This window comes from Xiphophorus hellerii, chromosome 21 (genome assembly GCF_003331165.1).
Source record: "Xiphophorus hellerii strain 12219 chromosome 21, Xiphophorus_hellerii-4.1, whole genome shotgun sequence".
Lineage (NCBI taxonomy): Eukaryota > Metazoa > Chordata > Actinopteri > Cyprinodontiformes > Poeciliidae > Xiphophorus > Xiphophorus hellerii.
Window position 1 is genome coordinate 4,198,507 of NC_045692.1, and position 21,250 is coordinate 4,219,756.

The 21,250-nt window shown below is 39.6% G+C and overlaps 1 protein-coding gene across 1 annotated transcript in view; it reads left to right on the forward strand.

Moving 5' to 3' along the window:
* The first annotated feature begins 341 nt into the window (after window positions 1-341).
* Window positions 342-21,250, forward strand: part of mpp7a (MAGUK p55 scaffold protein 7a) — an 82,559-nt gene continuing 61,650 nt past the window's right edge. The window contains exon 1 of the mRNA XM_032550738.1: window positions 342-635. The gene's annotated coding sequence lies outside the window, so the exon portion shown is untranslated. The remainder of the gene's footprint in view (window positions 636-21,250) is intronic.

Sequence of the window (21,250 nt, forward strand, 5' to 3'; positions counted from 1 at the left end):
ATAATAATAATAATAATAATTATTATTATTATTATTATTATTATTATTACAATTATTGCTCTACAAGTTCAATTTAAAATTCTGAATGATTAATAACAATACATATTTTTGAATGATTACGGCGGCTCAAATGGCATCTTTTACAAACAACAAATTAGATTGTTGCAAAGGTTTTGTTTTCTTCAGTCATATCGAGGAGCCGCGCTACTGGATGGTAAAATCATCCAATCACAAAGAGAACGTTCTTATCAAGCCCGCCTCAAACACATTTCAACCAATGAAAGCTCAAAGTGGGCGGCATCTGAAAGGAAACCCCGTCACAGCGCAGATCTCAGATCAGCTCTCGGAGTAGGCTCATCTCCGGCCCAACATTGCGTTCAAATATGCGAACCGCTTCCAAGTCAGCGCGTTGGCGACAACACTTTCTCTGCCGTGGGACAGTAGGAACCGTCGAGGCGTAACATTTTAAAAGATTTTTGTCGGTGGCAGGCTGAACCGGGGATAAAAATAATGGAGTGCAGAGAAGCGACCCGAGACTTTAAAAGTGGGGAATGAAAAAAGAGAACGCTACGATTTTCGAAGGAAACGCTGGAGTTGCAATACTGTGAAGAAGAAACCATTCAGCTCCGATACAAGTGAGTGGCTCACATGTTTATTGTTTTTACTTCTGAACTTATAATTGCAGTTGTTAGGACAGTGAAGGCAGCAGACTTTTCCTGTCATTAGAAAAAAAAATGAAAGTTAGCCAACGTTGAAAGTTTTTGAATGTGAAGCATTGACAATGGCTCAATAATGACGTATGTGATTTTATTTGAGTGCTTGTCTGATGCGGAGGCTAAAATAGTAGCATTTTATTCACTACGAGGTGACCAAATACAGAACTTCTACTGCGTATAACATTTGGCTATGTGCAACAAGCACATATTTTGTTTTCCCACACAAAATATGTATTTGTTTTTCTTTATGAATTTAAACTATATTCTAAAAAAAAAAAAACGACACAGGGATACTATCGTATAAAACACGTAATGTTAGTTTCCGCATGACACAGCGCTCCACTTCCACTCCCACACCCTTAGCGCGCAGTTCCTCCACTCCAGGAAGTGCATCGGGAGGGAAAACAGAACCGTGGTGCCCTGTAGTGTCAAGTGTGGCGACACGGAGCTTGTCACTGGCTGACGACAACAAGCCTCTGACCGGCCTTCCTCCTATAGGACACTCACTTGGTCAACTCCCACCGCACCCAGCTACTTCTTCAAAAAGTTTCTTTGTTTTTGCTTGTTTTATGACACACACACACACACGTGTGTTCAGGATAGCGGCATTCTCATTCTGCATCTGTTCACCTGAAGACAACACATTTCAGCAGCGTCCTTGTTCCACCACGCCTGATTCGAATGGGGAAACTGGCTTGTCAGCCTAATTCTCCAGAGGCCAGGTGTGTTCAGTGTTGTAATCAAGTCGAAATGTCTTGCATGAAACGGGGCGTTGCAGATCAATAAACGTACCATTTGTCATTATAAAAATAATACAATCCAAGTGCACTATCTGTATTCAAACCTGAGTTGATGGTTAACCTTGTGCTGTGACTGCTGGTCCTTTGAAGTGTGTTTCCATCAGCTTTAGACATCCAGACACCAACATTTCAGGAAGGAGCGTGTATGTGAGCATACGTTTTCCAATATTTCCACAGATTCTAAATTGGTTTTAGATCCAGGCTTTGACTGGGCCATTCAAACACAGGAATATACTTTTAACTAAACCACGTAACCATAGCTTCATGGTTTCCGACTGTTGTCTTTTGCAGCCTCTAACGGGTTTAATTCCAGGTTTTGTCATGTATTTAGCTACAACCATATACCTACTCACTCTAACCGGCTTCCCTGTCTCTGCAAAAGAAAAGCATCCCCAAAAGTGTGGTGCTGTTACTACAAAGTTGCATGGTGGGAATGGTTTTTTCAAGGTGACAGTGTTGGTTTAGAGTTTGAATGTAGACCAAAATGTTGTTTTGTGGCCCCATATGACCAGAGCACCATCTTTCCCATGTTTGCTCTGTCCACTCATTTTGTGGACAGAGCAAAGCTTGTGACAAGCTTCAAACATGAGTTCTGATCTGGATGGGAGTTCAACAATGCATTCTTCTATAAAAGAGAGGGTTGTGGAATGTATCATTAAAGGTTTTCCTGTTGACACATTCTTTTACCTGAATGGATTTCTGTTGCCCGTCTTAGCTGCTTCTCTAATTGGCAGGTTTATCAGTTTAGGTTGACGGTCATAACTTGGGAGGTCTGCAATTATTCCATATGCTTAATGTTTGCAGATGGTGGACTAAACCTCTCCACAACTTTCGACCATGCCTGCTGTGCTCCTTGGTCATCATAATTCTGTTTATTCTCTAACAAACCGTAGGAATGGATTTTATTTAGGGCTATCTAAGCATAGCATTTAGCGTACACTACAAACGTATGCCAAATTTTTCATATTTTTATTTAAGCAATTAAAACCCAATATTTTCTATGCACTACTTTGTCTCAGACTCTCGCACAAAACATGTAGTCGTTTGTGGTTGTAATGCAAGGGAATGTGGAAAAGTTCAAAGGATGTGAACACTTTTCTACAGCTGTGAGAACAGCTCTGTGTTGCTGTGACTGTAGATGGTAATAAGAATACCTCATACCTCTTTTCCACTGGTCCGGTCGGTGCAGTGCGCTGTTTGTCTGTTTCCATTGTAAAAGTGGTCCATACAGCCGACCCGTTCGGCGCCATTTCTGGGCCCCGTTAAGCCGTAGGTCCATGGGTCAATGGTACCGTTAGGGTGGCGCTACAGGCGTCACACAATACAGTCCATTGACTAGAGCACAAGAAATACCCATGTGCCACATGTTTCATTGCATTTTTCATTGTTAGGTGTTTGGTGGCACACCTGCCTGCCCACTGAGAGTCCAAATGGTGGTGAAATGCTCTCATGAATATGCCAGTCCATAAAATAACGTACTGAATCACACTAATCCATGCCATTCCACTCAATGGAAATGAGGCACCAGACCCTTATTTCAAACAAATATCTACACTGGTTGGTAAGAATGTCAGAAAGAAGTGTTTTCAGAAGTAGGAAAAATGTTTTTAAAAGCTAAGTTGTACTGGATATATTGTTTTCTTGTCAGGTGTGGTGTTCCAACATCTCTAATTATATTTTTCAGTAAAGTAATTCCTAGGTACCTTGGTACCTTGTTGGCGATTGTAAATACAGAGATGAAGTCCTGTCATGTATGTTTGAAAGCCTCTAAGGAAAAGAATGTGGAAGCCTTCATGTTTTAGCTGCTGTTCTGCTCTGACTGGGAGTAACCCAGATCTTCCTCTGGATCTTGACTAGAGAAAGGTGGGAGGCCTTTAGTCTGCATTCCAAGAGGGTAGAGAAAGTCTCCCAGGAGACTTTGATTGTAAGTACTTAAGTCAAGTTCATTCCTTGGGTCTGCCGGTGTAGTAAACACCCCAGCATCCTGGCATGGCTGTGATGATTTCATTAATCCTTTCACTTAATGAACAAGTTCACTAATGGCTGAGGGTGTTGAGCTGCAAAGGTTTACTGCCTAGAAATCAGCTTGCTGGCTTTGACCTCTGTCTCAGCCTATGGCAAGAAAACACACACTTATATGTTGGATGTTTTTTTTTTTTTGTTCTCGGTGCACACAGTCCTAGAATATGTTGGGATAGGCAGGAGTCAGGATGGTTTGTGGCCCTGAAAAAACCCAGAGTCGGACAATGTGCTCCTGCCCGTTGTCTGAACAGCTGAACAAGTGTCTGAGCTTCGGTCCTGCATAGCTTTCGTTCCCAGAATTTGGTTCCAGGTTTGGACAGTCATTGCTTAGTGAAATAGGAGGTGTGTGAACTCAAAATTCTATCGCTGCAAGGATTAAGTTCACCCAGGCAACCTGCTGATGGAGTCAAATGCCTCCTGTCATTGCTACGTCCGCGGTTATGTTGATGAGAATAATCTGAGCACCCCTGCTGCAAAACTCATGGCAAGGGAATAAAGCTAAAAGCGGGCTTCCATAACTGCTTGTCAGCAGGAAAGCTATTTTCCTGGAGCTCAAGGGTGGGTGGGATTCAGTGCTATAAGACACCTAATCCGAGTATTAGTTTGGATCACTATCGGCTCACTACGAATCATGAGAAACTACCTTTGTCTGAAGAAAGACGTTGATACGTTACACTTTAGAAGACTTTCATTCCATTTAAACATTATATTGTTTTACCAGAACCTTCTAACAAATTAAATTTCTATGTTAAATAATGTCATGAGAAGTAGGTCAAAGCTTCTCTGATCTGCTGTCACTCTGGTGAAATGAAACCATTTCTATTAGTTATGTTGCTTCTCTTTGTGAGTCTTTAAGAGCTTTTCCAGCACCAGTGTGTGAGGGGTGTCTCTGAGATCTTAGTGAATTTTACTACTAGCCACGGCTAAACATGGCATCACATGAAATATGAATACCAGGAAGCTGCCACAGAAGTTTATATAAAGTCTTAAATGAGACGCATGAAAAATTGTACTCTACATTCACTTGACTGAAGCCCTGACTGTTGTTTTCTGGGACTGAACTGGCAAACTGTTTTGGTCTCTGCGAGTGATAAGTTTATGAAGGCAAACTTTCAATGAGTCTAAGCTATGTTATGCAAGTCTGGTGCCAGAACAGTTTGGTTACTGGTATCTAGGTATACCAAGGTGTTCATAGTTATGTTTTTGTGCACTGCTAAAGTTTTTATTGTACTTGCAGCTTAAAATCCTTTTGATGAGATGACTGGAGATTGCAGAGTAAAGTAAGACTCCTGTGTCCTTCAGCCACTCGTTGCACACGAGCCAGCTGAGAGGAGACTGTTGGACTGTTCCTTTCCTCACAAATAAAATACAATTTTAGGTGGACTGGTGGTGGGACTTAATTCATATTTTTAATCGAGTTAATTACAGAGTCTGTACGCTCACATTTTAATCACTAACTGTATCAACACTGTAAGCCTTTTCCATTTCAAAAGCTTTTTTTCTGCAAAATTGGTAAATTGTCATATTAGCTCACCAACAAAGATCTATTGTTTTTCATCTGTTATTTAGGTTATTCAACCATCAGATTGGATAAAAGTGCTCTTATACACCTTGTCATCTTTCAACTATTTCAGGAACCCCTGATCATTCATGGAACTTCTTTGAAAAAATAGTTTTTTAGAAATGTGGACGGTGACATTAGCATTTTGGACGTGTGTGCTTCCTGCAACATGTTTAGGACTGAGATAATATTTCAGCCTTGAATAGCTTTATGATGGGCTAACTCCCTTTTGCACAACTTGCACACAGTAGTCTTTAGTTCCGTCAGAGCGTTTTTTGAAGCGAAAATTTACCCCAACTGTAAAACAAGACAAGCGGCTTTGTTCTCAATATCCGTTGTTTGCAGATGTTGCTTTGTGCATCAGATTTATGGGTGCACCAGAAACACACAAATATGAAGGTTTAAAACAGAACTTTTGTATTATAAAAAAAGTTGTTTAAAGTTTTTTTTGACCTATTAAAATGTATGTAATTAACAGAAATCATGTGTTAAGGTCCCGGCCCTTAGCTGGATATTTTCTGGTTGTGGAAAACATGGATAGTCATTATGAAACTAAAGAAACTCCACTCACTGTTTTAAAGCTACTGTTTGCCAGCTATGCAGCCGACTGCAGACTCTTGTCTACTATGTAGCTAAAGCAATTAACCAGCCCAAATCAACTTGTCATACTTGTTAGTCTATAAAGGAAAAAAAAAAAACAGAAAAAGATGCAATATTCTGCATCATAAGCATTTAGAACCGTTATTCAATTAAAATTTTCCATTTAGCTTGGTTGTTCTAGTTCAGTAGAATGAACTTAATCACGTCAGTCCAACTGTGTTTGGTTAAGTCAGTTTCTCTGTTAATCTGTTGTTTTCCCCCCTTTTCATTGGCCTTTCCAATCCATTTATTTATCTATTCATCACACTATCCATTCATAATAACCATTATTCCCTATTGCTGCTAATCTCTGAGTCGACAGCAGACTTGGGAGCCTTCTGCTGCTCTGTGGATTCCAGATGGAGATTAAAATGATGGGCTTGTAAGGGTCTCTGTAAAGGTCACAGTTGAGGGTGACGGGCATCAGCAGTAGTGATGTTGTGTTGTTTTTGCCCCTGCCCACCCTGCAGAGGTGTAGGGTTGCTCCCAGGTTGACCCTAGCCTCGCAGTGCTGCGGTGGAATGAGCCCACCCAGCAGATGCTGGCTATCAGACACCAACTTTGGCAGCGTAGCAAAGTCCGGCTCGTATACATGAAACTGCTGCGCTCACTGTTAAGATATGCCGGCCTCCTGACTCACAGTAGGCTGTGTTTTCATGGAGAACGCCGTGGGACCGAATGAATGGCAGCAGCATGAATATAAGTGCTTGTTGTGGGGTGACCAGTCAGGCACCAAACCCTTGGAGAGAAGATTAGGCTATAATGTGTTACTGTGCTGGTCCTGACACGAATGTTCTCAAAGCGTGCTGTTCTTGCCTTGACAAAGGTTCATTACTGCTTTTAAGGCATGCAAAGTTAAGATGTGAAATGGGCCAGTAATGTCATATATTTCTTTACTTTTCTATAGAACCTCATTTGTTTTTAATTTCAAAATGAAAAGCTTTGCTGAAAGAAACAGGAATTAGTTTCTTCCAATTAAAAAACACCCAAATGCCTAACATAGCCTTCAACATAGTTTCCTAGAATTTCATCAATCTTTGAAGACTGTCAGTATGTATCAAATTTGTCAATAGACTACTACGTAGTTTTCATGGCTAACATCAAGCTTGTTTGTAAAATGCTGATTAATGCTTTTAGATCATGGCTCCTGGATGTTTCCAGTATGTCAGCGCTGTGAATAATTCAACATACTTGGGGCAAATGGAGTCAAAATAGCTCCAAAGTGTGTCCATGTTTGTTGCTCACTCCAGTAATCACATCTGCTAATTAGTACGTTTGCAAAAATAACGGAAGTAGAACTGGAGTAGAGGTTTGGAAGGTTTCCATTGTGACATTTTTGGTAAAGTTAAAGCTGCCAGTCAGAATTATTTCTCTTCCAAGCATACAATCAAATAGTGCTGTAAATCTTTATTTTTAGTCTTTTCACTGTGAGTGGTTGTCTGTGTGTGTGTCATGGTATTTGAATGTGAAATAAACTAAACCCATTTTAGCAAGGTTAACATTGCTAACTGTGAACACAAGTCTTGGTAATCATTAGTGGATAGAGAAAGGCTGCCAATCTCTCCAAATCTAGTATTTATTCAACAGACAAATGTAAAGACTGTAAAAGAATAAAAGAGAGCTGACATGATGTAGTATCATGAGCCATCTTGCTATCTGCTGAGGTCTTCTACAGAGCATTTCCCTCCTTCCTCAGTTCAAAAAAATATCCTCAGGTTGGGTAAAAATAATATCCTTTGCCAGGTGACTCCTTTTCATGCCCACTTGTCGGGTACAAAATGACCAAATCAACAAACCTACTACTCTTGTTCAAAACGGTCAAAATGACCAGCACCTATTTAAGTCTAGCACTCTGCTGTATCTTCCTGAATAAACAGCCAACATGCATCTATGGCATTTTCATTTTTAAAAGGCTTCTTACAATTTGTATATTTTGTCTGACTTTATTTTAAAACACCGTGATGATACTAAAGGAGTACTGTGTATGCTGCGAGCCACGCGGACTCCGCGCACACTGTCTATATGGTTGAGATTTCATAGCCAAGCGTACCAATCGCATACATTTTCCTCAAAATCCAAACCAAATTGATATCGCAATATTTGATGATCTAGTTGGGTGTCTGTCCCTGTTTCTTCTCCACCAGAGCAACCAACAAACGAACACCTGTTAGTGCGGCACAAAGTAGCAGTTTGGCTGTTGTGCGCCCTTATGACTGCTTGTGCCCATTCTCAATATTATTGCATACAAAGCAGTTCGATGCGACATCGAGTACATGCAAACAGTTGTAGAAATGTATTTTTGGGGGTTACATGTCCGGAGAATGTCCACTTTGAGTACATCCTCTGGATGAATTATGACCAAATATGTGGAGGATGTTAAAACGACCAACTTCAAGTGATTTTCCAGTATTAAAAACTTCCACACCAAAGAGGGTTGTTGTCTGTGCAGCCTCGTAGCAGGTTTGTTTGATCCATTGGAAATAGATCTGGTGTTGGAGTTGCTGACCAGCCAGTCACCGGTGAGACCCACTCAAGCTGAAAATGGTCAATTCTGGACACCAACCATCTTTTTGGTGCATATGTGATGCTTGAAAAATTAAAGTTGAGGACCAAAATATCTCTTTTTTTTCCATCCACCTGACTTAATTTCTTATTGTTTGTATCATCTATAAATCTATTTGGGGTTCTTGTCCTGTCAGTGATTAGCATATAGCTCTCCATTAATGGTCCAGCAGGTTACAGAATCTTTTCGCTTGTGTTGACATTCAGAGTACTTCTCCGCTACCTGACCCATGTTTTCCATCCCTGCCTTGATCTTTATAGGTGACAGCAATTTGAACACAAGATCCAGACTGTAATTTATGAAAGGGTAATTTAAGCTGACTTGCGGTTTATTGACAGATTCATGCCAACACCATCTGCCTTTGCATGTGACTGAGCGCTGCAAATGACAGAGGTCACAATATTTTCATGACACGTTCTTATGCTGAGGTTTTGAACAACTTTTTGTCCTTTTCCAATTCAGACTCTTGTTACTTTTCTCATCACTCTGCTGCGTTCCCACTTTGACCAGCATCCGTCAGCTACACTCCCTTTCATTCCTTGACTTCCTTTGGCTTTGGATATGTTTCTGTTTTTTGAGGAAAAAAATATTTACAACACAAAACCAATGCTTTCAGGAGATTTTGCTTGTAACTTGGTAATGTACCATGGATATGTTCTCAATAGACCCATTCTTGTGAAATGAATCATTTGATGTTTCAGTTTGGCACATTAGACCAAGGAGGATTTGCCCTTTTCTTATTAGTTGGCAAGGAGTGTTTTTACACAACATTCCAGTTTTTTTAAGAGTAAGTTCTGTGTCAATGTGGGACTTCCTGCTTGTTGCTATGCCTCCGGTCACCACCTCATTCCTCCACAGCCACACAGGCTGCATGTTCGTCTGTCTTTGACTACTCAACCCCTTCATTTGACTGTCCACTTGCTTATGAAATATGAAAATCTTTTTTGGTGGTCGAAAAGAGGCCTGCGTTTGGATGTGAATACATGCTTTTGCCGTTTGGTGCTAAAAGCAAGTTGTTGAGCATGCATGAATATGCTTGGATGTTGATCTGCCTGCCTGGCATCCATTCATCTTTAGATCACCAGATAAAGCTGTGCATGTATTCCCTTGTTGCTGCTGAGTGAAATTAGGGCAACTGGGGAACAAATACCACTTAAAAAAGTGCTGTCTTGTTTCATTTATGGCTAAGTTCCTCCAAACAGTGGAAAACTGGGGTTTACAGTTTTTAGTAAAACACCTTCATTTTTTTCTTTGTAAATACAAACAATACTTCCTTTGTCAACCAGGTAGTTTGCTAGGCTATGCTAACCTGGTTTTACAGCTTGGCACCAAAGTTTGCCTTCGTACAGTGAAGACATATAACCAACACGTGTGCTCGGCATATTTGGAACCCAACTTTGCCACAGATGTAATTTGGCATTTGCCCTATAGTTGAAAGGCATTCTAAAATTCAAAACAGCTGTAATCTCCTGCATATTTTAGGGTGTGACGGACATCTGTGGCGTAGTCACCCGTAGCTCACCACTAATTGCCAAGTAACCTTATGTTGGTGCCTCTTAAGCTCGGGTCAGATTAAAGTGTTTTATTTTTAACTTGCTTGGCTTTGTCGGTCCTTGATAACATAAGGCAGATGGCGCTCATGCAGAGATCTAGTGTGCTCCATTGAGAGGTGGTTAGAACCACTTTAGATTTGAATAGAGTTTGAATAGATGTGCAGGGTGGAGTTGGGGCTGAGTTTGAAGGTTCAGTGGGTCACACGGTTTCTTTAGTGGCTCATTGTTCAATACAGTGAGGAGAGTGAAGAGCTGCTGCTTTAACATGGTGTTATGTTGCAACCATACAGAATATAGAGCCATACAACTTCAGTTATTACTGAAGACTACCCCTAACATTAAGGTGTGATTTCTTTTTATGAATTAAATGAGATTATTACTGCTGTATATTTATTAAAAACAAAGCTTAGTTTCTTAACTTTTCTGTTTCAGTGTTGGCAATCAGAATGTCTCTGTTTTTCTATGTCCCCAGTTTCCTCTCTGTTTCCGGGGTCATCAGAACTAGAAAAGGAAAAAAAAACAACCCTCAAAACAAATCAGTTCTTTCTTTGTGTGTTTTGAAGTCGTTCTCATGCTAATCAGACTGACCATCAGCAGCTTCTCATTCAGAGAAAGACGGATACAAAGGGAAGTGACTGAGATGGACCGCGGTGAAGGGAGGAGATTAAGGGGGGTTGCATGGAGGATGACTGGACCGTTTGGCATTCGGTGAACAGAGAAGTATTGTGTGCCAAAAGGTTATGAAAAAACAGAGTGATTTTATATGCATGTATAATTTTTTTTTTTTTTTTTTTTTACAGAATGAAAATAACGTAAACATTCTCGGATATTAGGGTTACATTACTGAACATAGATCTGGGAAATCCTTCCTTGCTTATATGGTGCTGTGGACTTGAAAAGGATATTCACAATATCTGTAACTCACTTAAGTTATTAAAGTTTCTAACTTGTTGACCTTCTTTTTTTAAAATTAAGATGCAAAATACCAAGTAGTGTAATGGAAAGTCTGACAGAATGCTGCTGTTCACGCCTGAGTGTATTTGCTTACTTAGCATTTCTTTAATTTCCTCTATGTTTTCATTCACATGGATGGTAGCAGTTTGTACTGTTGGGCAAGTTGCTTCACTATTTTATTTTATTTTTTCCATCAGTTCCTCATTTAATCCTAACTGCTATGCTTGAGCAGTGGTGCCTGATAAGGCTTGAAAAATGATTTACCTTTCCCTGCCGACTTGGAGAACTGCAAGTGTTTATAGGGGGTCATAAAGCTCTAGAGCTCTGAGAATTTTTGTGAGTTGCTTTGTGTGTCGATTCCCAAAATAATTATTTAGCCAACGTTGGTGTGTATTCAGTCATCACAGAGCATTCACTGGTCACCAGGCAGCATTTTTTTCCATCATCATATTCCCTCTCTGAGTAAAGATAGTAGCCAGGTACTCCTCCACTAATCCCTGCAGTTATCAGGGGATTTTTAATGTGAAGCTGAGGTCATTTCCAAGAATCATCTCTTGGAATTTTCAAAAATATTTCTATGTTTTGCAGGAATGTCTACTCCCATTTTCACTCCAAGCTGTTGGAACTTTGGATTGAAGTTGTGTTTTTGTCGGGGTTTTGTTCTTCATAAAGTTGGAAAGTTTCCTGATCTTTGAATTCCAGTCTGATTTTTAAATGGCTTTAGTTCTTTATCATCATGGAAAGTTAATCAACCTGGCAGTTCCAGTCAGATTTGTGCAGTTGCTTATTTCACAACATGTCTAAATGTGGTTTGAAGGAGAGGATTAACCAGAGAAGCAGCTTAGGGTCCCATTGTAACTCTGGAAGGGCTGCAGAGATTCACTGCTCAGGTGGAGGAATCTGGTAAAAAGACAACAGCAAGAAGCAAGCCAAAACTGAAGGTTTGATTTGAATTTAGCCCCAAGTCATCCAGAGAAATAATTTGGTAATAGAAATCTTAATATGACCAATCATCCTGAACACACTTTGGTAAAACATAGAGGTGGCAGCATCATGTTCTGTGGTTGTTTGTCTTTACTAGAGAGAAGAAAGCTGTTCAGAATATGCTTTCCCCCACTCCCCACTCTTGTTCTTATTCTTTTCCCTTTGTCTGAGTGTCTTGTAACCCACCGGACTCAGATTTCAGGGACAAAGCAGCAAGGTGACGTGAGCCAAGCCGTGGTAGTAGAACGAGATACTGTTTTGCTCTAGTGGAGGAGGAAGTGCTGGCCGCATGTCACCGTGTGTGTGGAATGCACAGAAGAGCAGAGACGAGGGCACTACAGAGTGAACGAAGGAGGCAGGGACGGTTCGCACAGCGGTCTCTCTGTGCGATTACGGAGGTGCCGACAGGTGCTGCTCAGCTTCTCAGAGAGGCTGTTGTAGACAAATGGGGATTATTATTGACTTGAAAATGTCTCACAGTTCATGAAACTCTCCACCGTGGTAGACCTGACAAAGCAGGGAACAAATAACTGAAAGAAACGGTAACTAATTACTTCAACAACAGGAAAGCTGAATGGAAGGTCTGAATAGCCAAGCAGATTTACCGACATTGTTGACTCTGCGGTAGAGCTCCATAATGACCCTTTTCAACACTTTGATAACAGTTACCTACTGAAAGGCTGGTATTTAAATGGGGTGTGTTAAATTTAGAGTTCAGGGCACCGCTCTTAATACTCAATTGAGGCATTGTTCTTCCCACTTCATGCCTCCTTCCCCTCCTTCCTAGCAACCTATGCCAAGTGAGGTACCAGGAAATGGGGCTACACCCAACCATGTTTCCAGACAACGGTCCAATATGTTCACACGTTGCCTTACACGGCGAAGGAATGCGTTAATTAGTCGATCTAACTAAGAGTAGGAAAAGTAACCAAGCTAACAGGCTTTCTCATGTGATCCACTTACTCTTTAACCCTTCCTCAGGTGTGTTTAACCTGCACAAATTCCCAGCTGGAGGAAGCGTCACTTTAACTAAAATCTCCACTAATACCTCTAGTTCTCATTCTCTTTCTAAATTTAAGCAGCGTCTCAGTCTGCCCAATTACTGCAGGCAAGAACTCATCCAGAGCTGGGTTTGATTTCAGTGTACAGCCCTAAACTTCAAGTGAATCTGTTCAAATAAGAACTAACAATGGATTATGAAGCAATCTCTGTTTTTTGTCTCAAAGAAACTCAATAGAGAGCTTGGTGATGTAGAGATGCATATCCATCTTACCTTTCATCATTTTATTCTTTGCCTGAAGTTTTTTTCATCTTTCTTTTGTCTTAAGTACTATGGATGTTGGATTTAGAAACCGCATATGAACATTTGAGGATGTGATGCCACACTGACTGATGCTTCATGTTTGATCTTGCGTTAAGGAATGATATTAAAAGGCACTAAATACAGCTCTGATTTAGCCGAAATAGAGTCTTGCTCAGACTTGCATTGTCAGCTATCCACACACTTAGTTTATTACTTATCTAAGAATGTTCAAACACATGGGAACTGACACATCGCACTTAATCCCAACATCATTTCATCTTTTAGCTTCCACCCTGTTACCGGACTCTGAACCGCCTGAAGCTCTAAACAGGCCAAAGCCTCCCTGCAGAGTCCTGAACATTCTCATTACAGGGCCTATTTAAATTTCTTGTTAGTTTATGTTGCTACGAGGGGTGATCAAATGAAATGCATTAATTGCAGATGTATTTAAAATTAATGCTAGCACTGTAATGTTAAGTCTGCTCGGTTTTAGCTGAGTCACAAAATGACCTGCTTGCATCATTTTAGTGAGATTAGGAGAAGGTTTTAATATGGCTACAGTTGCTGTTATTACAGGGTCATCCAGACTGAACAATAACAGCTGAAAGTTTTATGTTTTATTTTTTATATATATATTTTTTTTTAAGATTGTACTTGAAAGTCGTCTTCTTTTTAGGAGAAACTTTAATCAGAGAAGTCCAGCTGCTGCGTAGAAAGAAAGGTTCAGGGTGCCCAAGAAAATCAAGCAAGTGCCAGGACTATCTTGTAAAGAGGATTTAACCAAGGGATTGAGTTGCTAGTAATGCCAGCAAGTAGGTGTGTTTTAGTTTGTGTGTGTGTGTGTCTGTGGCAAGCACAGTGAGTTGGAGACTTTTGTTAGCTGTCCTCGTTTCAGCAGTCAACTAAGAACTCATCTGTCTATGTGAAAAACATGAATGATAAACCGGCATGCTTCCTTTAGCTTGTCAGTTTATCATTGATCTTTTCCCAAGATTGACTTGTTGATGACTGGGTTAAAATATTTGATCACACTGAGCTCTTTAGGACATCTAAAAACAGGAATTTCCATGGGGAAATAAGAGATTCTTACCTCAATCTGTCATGCAGAAGCATTCAGAGACCATTGATGTATGAGTTTGCCTCACATTCAAAGGAGAAGGTCAATCATAATTTAGCCATAAAAGTTCCCTGGGGAAAATGTCAAAAATTATCCTCCACAGCAGATTTTATCTAGCAATTTGGCGATAAAGAACGCCAATTTGTTCTAGCGTAATTGAGTGCCATGTGACAAGGCTGATATGCTAAGTCGCTCAGGGATCAAAACATTGAGATTTTGGCTTCAGAAATTTTAATCCCATCATGAACATATAAAATGTACCATTGAAATGTGACAAAAAAAATTTCTAACAATGCCAAAGCAACAAAGTCTGTGAGAGGCAAAGTTTGTCTCAAAATGTTACTGAAACAAGCGGAAAACGTCACACTTCCATGACTCTAAAATGAATTCTTTTCAAAACTCAGAAAAAAATGGATGCCCACTTTATGTTTCTGCACTAAAAACTACAAGATAACACAGCAATGCTCGTATCATTTTCAGCAGTGTTTTGTTCTGTGGTTTGGCTGTGATTCTCTGCCTCCTGGAATCTTGGTGTATTGATCAATGAAGATAGGATGGAGTGTGATCTGGGCTTAATTTGCATTGCAAATTAAGCGTGGATTTAAATTTCAACTCTTCAGCCATAGTTATGCAGGGTTTCTCCCAGTGCATTGTAAGCCTGGCGGGCCACCGGGCTTTACTTCCCCACCCCACCAGACTTACTATTTGTTTATTTTGAAGGGTTTTCCATACATCAGTAACAGTGATGGTAAAGACAGATTAAGCTAGTCTTATAATTAACTCATTGAACTGGATGTGAGGATGTGCGCACCAATTGCTCCATCCATGCAGCCACCCATTGGACTTACATGGTATTATTTCCAAATTAGGATACATGTTTGTAACTTTTCACATTTTTTAACACAAAAAATGCGACTGGACTGACTTAGCGCCCCTACCACCAGGCTAAGCAAACCCTTACTGCATATAAAAAAATTTTTGTTTTGTGTTGTTTTGGTTTTTGGCTTTGGCTTGTGCAATTTAACACTCCTTGTTTGGAATCTTTGTAGATCAGGAGCTTAATGTGTTACATTTTGAATGTTGGGTGTATGATTTCCACGTCTTATCCTGGTGTATTACAAGGGTGTGTTTCGGTCTCGTATGGGCAAATATAATTTTTCATGTTTGAGTTTGGCAGGAAATGCATTAAATACTTACTCCACTTTAAATGCGTTTGCATTATCCTTTATGTCTGAGTCATGACATATTAAAGGTGTCATTAAGCTTTCGGGGGAACTCCTCTGAGAAGCTCTTTTGAAGTGATTACTCCGCCCTTGAAAACAAACCCAGAGCTCAAGGTGAATGAATAAATGTTTCTCTGTAAATGCCGGGATAGCCTGGCTTTTTCTGTCTGGACTGTTGCATTGTCCTCACCTGCACCGATTCACACAAACTGAATCCTGTATGCCTCAGCCGTCTGAGCTCTAACATCACATTCTCATGAGACTTTAAAGCAGCAGGTGTTTGCCAACAATAATAGCATTCAGTGTCCCATCAACATGACCACCATGTCCTGAAATACAACTTCCCAGTTTCTGCTTCCTCCTGACAGTTTATCTCTTACACTGAGAGGTCTGACCAAATGGATTTAGCGCTTTTACAGCAGCGACTCTAATCCTTTGTGTAAGTCAGCTTCCCTCAGACAGTGTTGGTGTTCAGTGATACTTCTGCAGCTGTTTTAGAACTGCTGCCTTGTAGGGAGGGTAAAGGAGTGAGGCTGAGGCCTCTTTCACACTGTAGCACTGTATGAAGAGCTTTTTTTTCAATACTACAAGTGACCCTCAAGAATGAACCTTGATGTTAGTTTGATGCCTGGTCTTGTTGATTCTTTGAGACTCCAATTCTGTTTCCAGTGTTGCTTCAGACTGTTGTCAGGGAGTTGCCAGACTTATTTCCAGTATGTTGCTTTTATAAAATCAGCATTAAGCAATCCTGCATCAAATCACAGGATTGTATTTTGAGATGCAGGCATTGTTTCATTTGTAACTTGGCCCATAGTTTAGCTTAGATAGTTGCGTAGTGCAAAGCAAAAGCAACAGTCATTAACGCAGCTACAGTTTTGAGTCTAGCCTGGAGATAATGGAAGTATTGGCAGAACTGGTAATTATCCCAGTTATCTCTTCTAAATGTACCTTCACCATGACTGACCAAACTGTTTGTTCTTGACCCGTTATCAACCCTAATAACCTGAAATTAGGTATCACACGACACTCGAGTCTCTTTAAAAATATGTATACTCCCTGTATATTCTCCTGTAATTTCAAATTAAAACAACATACCTTAATGTGTTTGTTTGAATCACATCATGCTTGGCTTACTTATTTTATCTTTTAGGTTTTTTTTTCCCTAATAAGGATTTGAAAAATGTGGTGTGCATTTGTATTCAGACCTCTTAAGTCAGGACTTTGTAAAACTACCTTTTAGTGCAATTACAACTTCAAATTTATTTTCGGAGTGTCCAATCCATGCTTTGTCCATCTAGAAACAAATATTTTTCCCCCTTCTTCATCGCTGAATACAGATACTCCACCACTATAGCAAGGATTTATGCTAACCATCAGATTTTAAGGCTTCCTACAGAAAGCTCTATAAGACAGATTACCATCATGATGTTGAATCAGAGTGACAGTGGAAAAGCAGGCGAGCGAGTTTAGGATACTTCTGGTTCGACACGACAGCACAAAAATGAACAAAGTAACTCGTATTAGTAAACAGGAATGACCTAAACGGCCACGGACTCGTCATCATCATCGTTGGAGATTCATTTGAGTGTGAACAGCTCGTGGTGGCTGATTCAAAGGACAGCAGCCATGTCAAGGAAAGAGCTTCATTCCCATAAAACCACCTCTCTGGGGATTAGTGAAATAATGTTCCTATTTTTAGAACGGGCTGTGACTATCGCATCTAATTTTAGTGATACTCTACTAAATTGTCTGCTTTCAGAGATGTTGATATGCTACTATTAGTGTATGATTTTATCTTTGTATTATAGTGACACTGAAGTTAATCTTTACCTCACATTTGTATGAGAACTGCACGTCTAATTTGGCCAATATTACAGCTCAACTGTAATTTGGTTCTTTGAACACGAAATGGGATGATGAGCTAGACGACTGAAGCTACGAGTTCTAGTTTGTAGCGTATATGTGTTTCCATTGACCAGATAAGTGAGTAATTTGACATTTCAAAAATAAATTTTCTTAATGGAATAACGGCAATATTAAGAAAACTCATGTTTTTCAATAAAGCGTTCTGTCGCTAGGATGAGGTGAGATTTTTTTATTTGTTCTTTGAGTTTTTTGGGCCGGATTGAAATTGGTTAATTTCACAAAACTGCAATAGAGACACTTTTCACACCAGTCACAGGATCAGTAAGCAGGTTTTGCCTCTGGCGAAAACCACAAAAAAGAAGATGACGGGAAGTGGTTGGAGGACGGTGGCGCAGCAGGACTTTTAATAGCTTATTGAGAGAACAACCTTTTTAACGTGTGATTTTAATTTAATATCTTATCTAATAGAAACACCACAATTGCAAAATTGTGTTTTTTCGACATTAGCAAGATGCAGACAAAATGTTTTACTTATTTGTAATGGAAACGCAGCTATTGTTGCCTGGGATGAGATAGTCCACCACTTAAAATAAATAACCCGAGTTTCAATTTCCTTTAGCAGCTGTACAATTGTTAGAAAGAAGTCAGAGTAATCGAAACATTATTCATTTCTAAGGCAAACTTTTCATCAAAACAGAGTTTTAAAATGTGTGCTTAAAAAAAATCTGCGTATTGAATTTCCAGCTCACTAAGTCATACTGACACAAATATGTTGTTTTTGTTTCAGTTAAATGTCATGAGCTCCTGTTATCACATTCTCATTCTCAATATTAATAACTCAATAAAAACTTTTTTTTGTAAGTCCAAAAAATACTGACACTCACATAGAATTGTATGTATATAATAAAGATGAAATCTTTTCTTGTAGTTTTATTAGATCATGAAATTAGATCTGCAATGTAACATAATACAAAATTATGATTTTTTTTTTAATTTAATTTTATCTACCTGTATGACAATATTATTTGGTTTGAAGCTGAGGTTTATTTTCGTAAGACTGTTGGTTTGTACACTGAAGTGTGGCAAGTAATTAATTTGATCACTTCTAATTTTGTCCAATAAATTTTAATTGTGATGATAGTGGAATGATGTTTTGTTTATTGTCTCGAACTGTCAGTAAAATGTTAGTGACTCAGTCTTGAGCCCGGTGAACACAGAGCACTGATTGGTATCTTTGCTTCTTTTTCCGTTCGCTGTTCTCCTCGTTCCTTCTCGGTTCTTTCACTCTCCAGCTCTATTAATTATTCATCAAATAACGGGCTCACCTTCACTTCCCGCTGATGCCTTGTCCTGTAAACATACAACAGTAGGCTTGAACATGTGTGTAAGCATGCTGCACAAGTGTCCAGAACTCACTTTACCCCGTCAGCCTCTGTGTGTTGCATCACAGCTTTCTGACCTGCTTTATCTCATCTGTCCTTCTGTCAGACCAGCTGTCTCCTTCTTTGTCTGACATGTTTCGCTGCTGGCGCTGCCAGTGCACTCCAGGTAGAGCAATGCACTCATGTACTATCTGCTGAGGATGAAGGTTATTAAACCACAGGGACGTTTAGGACTTGCAGATTAGCGAGGCTTACGCCTCTCCGTTTTAGCCTCTGCCTGCCTCTCATCATTTGGAGTATGTCCATGTTTGTTATAGCTGAAAAGTTTTCTGGAAATCCATCATATACTTAATGCTGTAAAACCTGTTTCAGAGTGAATTGTACATATTCACTCAGCTATTATTAATATAAACAGCTACTAGCTAATTTAATAGTTTTGTTCACACACTTTGAATGTTCCAAAGCTTTAGAAACACAACAGTCCCCATATCAGAGAAAAGTACAGAAGAGGATTAGGACCACTGGGGAAAAAAATAAAATAATTGACATTAATCTCAGACATTTCTAGGAAAAAAAAATAAAATTCTAAGTCTGAGGAGTCTGTATTTTGTTAAAAAAATTACTAAGAACATTTTTGATTAATCTCAGTTTTATAGAAAAATAAGAATACATTTCTGTTTCAAAAGTGGAAGAAAAATGTGAAAATGTTTTTTTTTTTTCTAGATAAATTCTGAGATTAATCTCGACATTTCTGAGTTTTTGGCTGAACATTTCTCCTTTTTTTCTATTTACAGTGGCCCTGCGACACCTTCATAGAAAGGCAAGCTAGATGGCTTTTGATCTCAGAAAATGAACGCCCAAATTTCCAAGTTGTTTTCTAGAAAATATCGGAGATTAATTGCAAAAAGTTTGTGGGTGGAAACTTTTTTTTTTTTGTATGGGCCAAATATGCTGTCATACCGTCCTGTCTTGATGTCCAAATTACAGAGTAGTGTTTATTTTTTCAATTACTCTATGATCAAAGTAACTGATCAGTAAAAACCGAACTGTCTGTTAACCTTGTTTTGGTGAAAGTATTCAGTGGCGCAGAAAGTATTCACACCCCTTCACTTCTTTTTATGTTTCGTTACATTAAAAAAATTTATTCTAAAAACTGATTTAAGACTGGTTTTAATTATAAAGAAATACTAAATTGACAACCAATACACGTTTTCTGACCTTTTACTTCAACATCCTTTTCTATGAGACTCAAATTTGAGGCTTAGTGAATCTGACCTCTACTAATCAACCTTCAGATGCTTCTGTAACTTGATAAAAGTCAACTTGTGGAAAATTCTGCTGATTCGACATGATTTGAAATGGAAGCAGCAATTGCCTCTGTTTGAGTAAATCTCATCAAGCTTGCCCGAAAGCACAAAATAGCAAAAGCAAACTGATATCCCCTGGCTGACCCCATCCCTTCTGTGAAGCATGGTGTTGGCAGCACCATGGCATGAAAACTCTTTTCTTTGGCAGGAACTGTGACTTGTCAACACAGCGAGTAACATGACAGCAGCAAACTGTGCTGTAAAACGGCAACTCTGTCACACAGCAGAGAAAACAAAGCAGTGGCGTCTGGAGCAGACTGTTAATGTCCTTGACTGGCAGAGAAGAGTCTGCTCCTAAATCTTGTTGAACATCTTGGAAAATGCCCAAACCAGTTGTGCTAAGCTTGCAGAGAGTTAACCCAGAACACCTCAGGCTGTGATTACTACAGATCTTCCTGTCCATCATTCTCACTTTCTGAATAATTTTTCAATATTAGGACCAGTACTTTGGCAAGATTGGTGCCAATCTCTAATTACTGCAAAAATGAAGCCCTAGGTGTACCCTGGGTGGGTACTATGTGTTTCTCTTACAAATACATTGACTCTGTACCGCAATAATATGCGGGTCAACTGAAGGTGTGTATGTGTTGCAGAGAGAGAGAGAGGGAGAGATGCTGGAATGTGTCAGCAGAGACTGATAGCAACTGTTACTCCCCTTCTTGGTTAATGGGTCCGGGAGAGACAAAGAGCTGCTGTGTGTGCATGGGAACCAGAGGAGAGGGATGGGGCTGGGACAAAGAAGGGGAAGAGGTGTTAGAAACTGACCACAACGCAGAATGTCCAACCGGTGCGTCCAGTGACTATTGTGATGTGGCAGAGTTATTTTTAGAATGAAGCTTTTGTTTCCAATTTGAAACGGTTAGAATCGAAGATGCTTCCTTTTAGATATTCCTGTAAATTGAGATTTAATGATTAGTTCAGACATTACAAAGACTGACACCGACAGTCTGGAGATGATGTTAGTGCCACTGATCAATGCTGGCCTCTGAACATAGACAGGAAATACACACACAAAACATACCATTTGGAAAGCAACACTGGAAACTAACAAGGAGACTTGCATTTCTTAAAACACTTTCATATTTTATTTAACAGCACTGAAGCTAACATTATTTAGTGATCATATTGCTCCATCTAGTGGTGAAATGGTGTCACTACACCTATCCAATGTGTAAGAAGAGTGAGCAACATGATATGTTG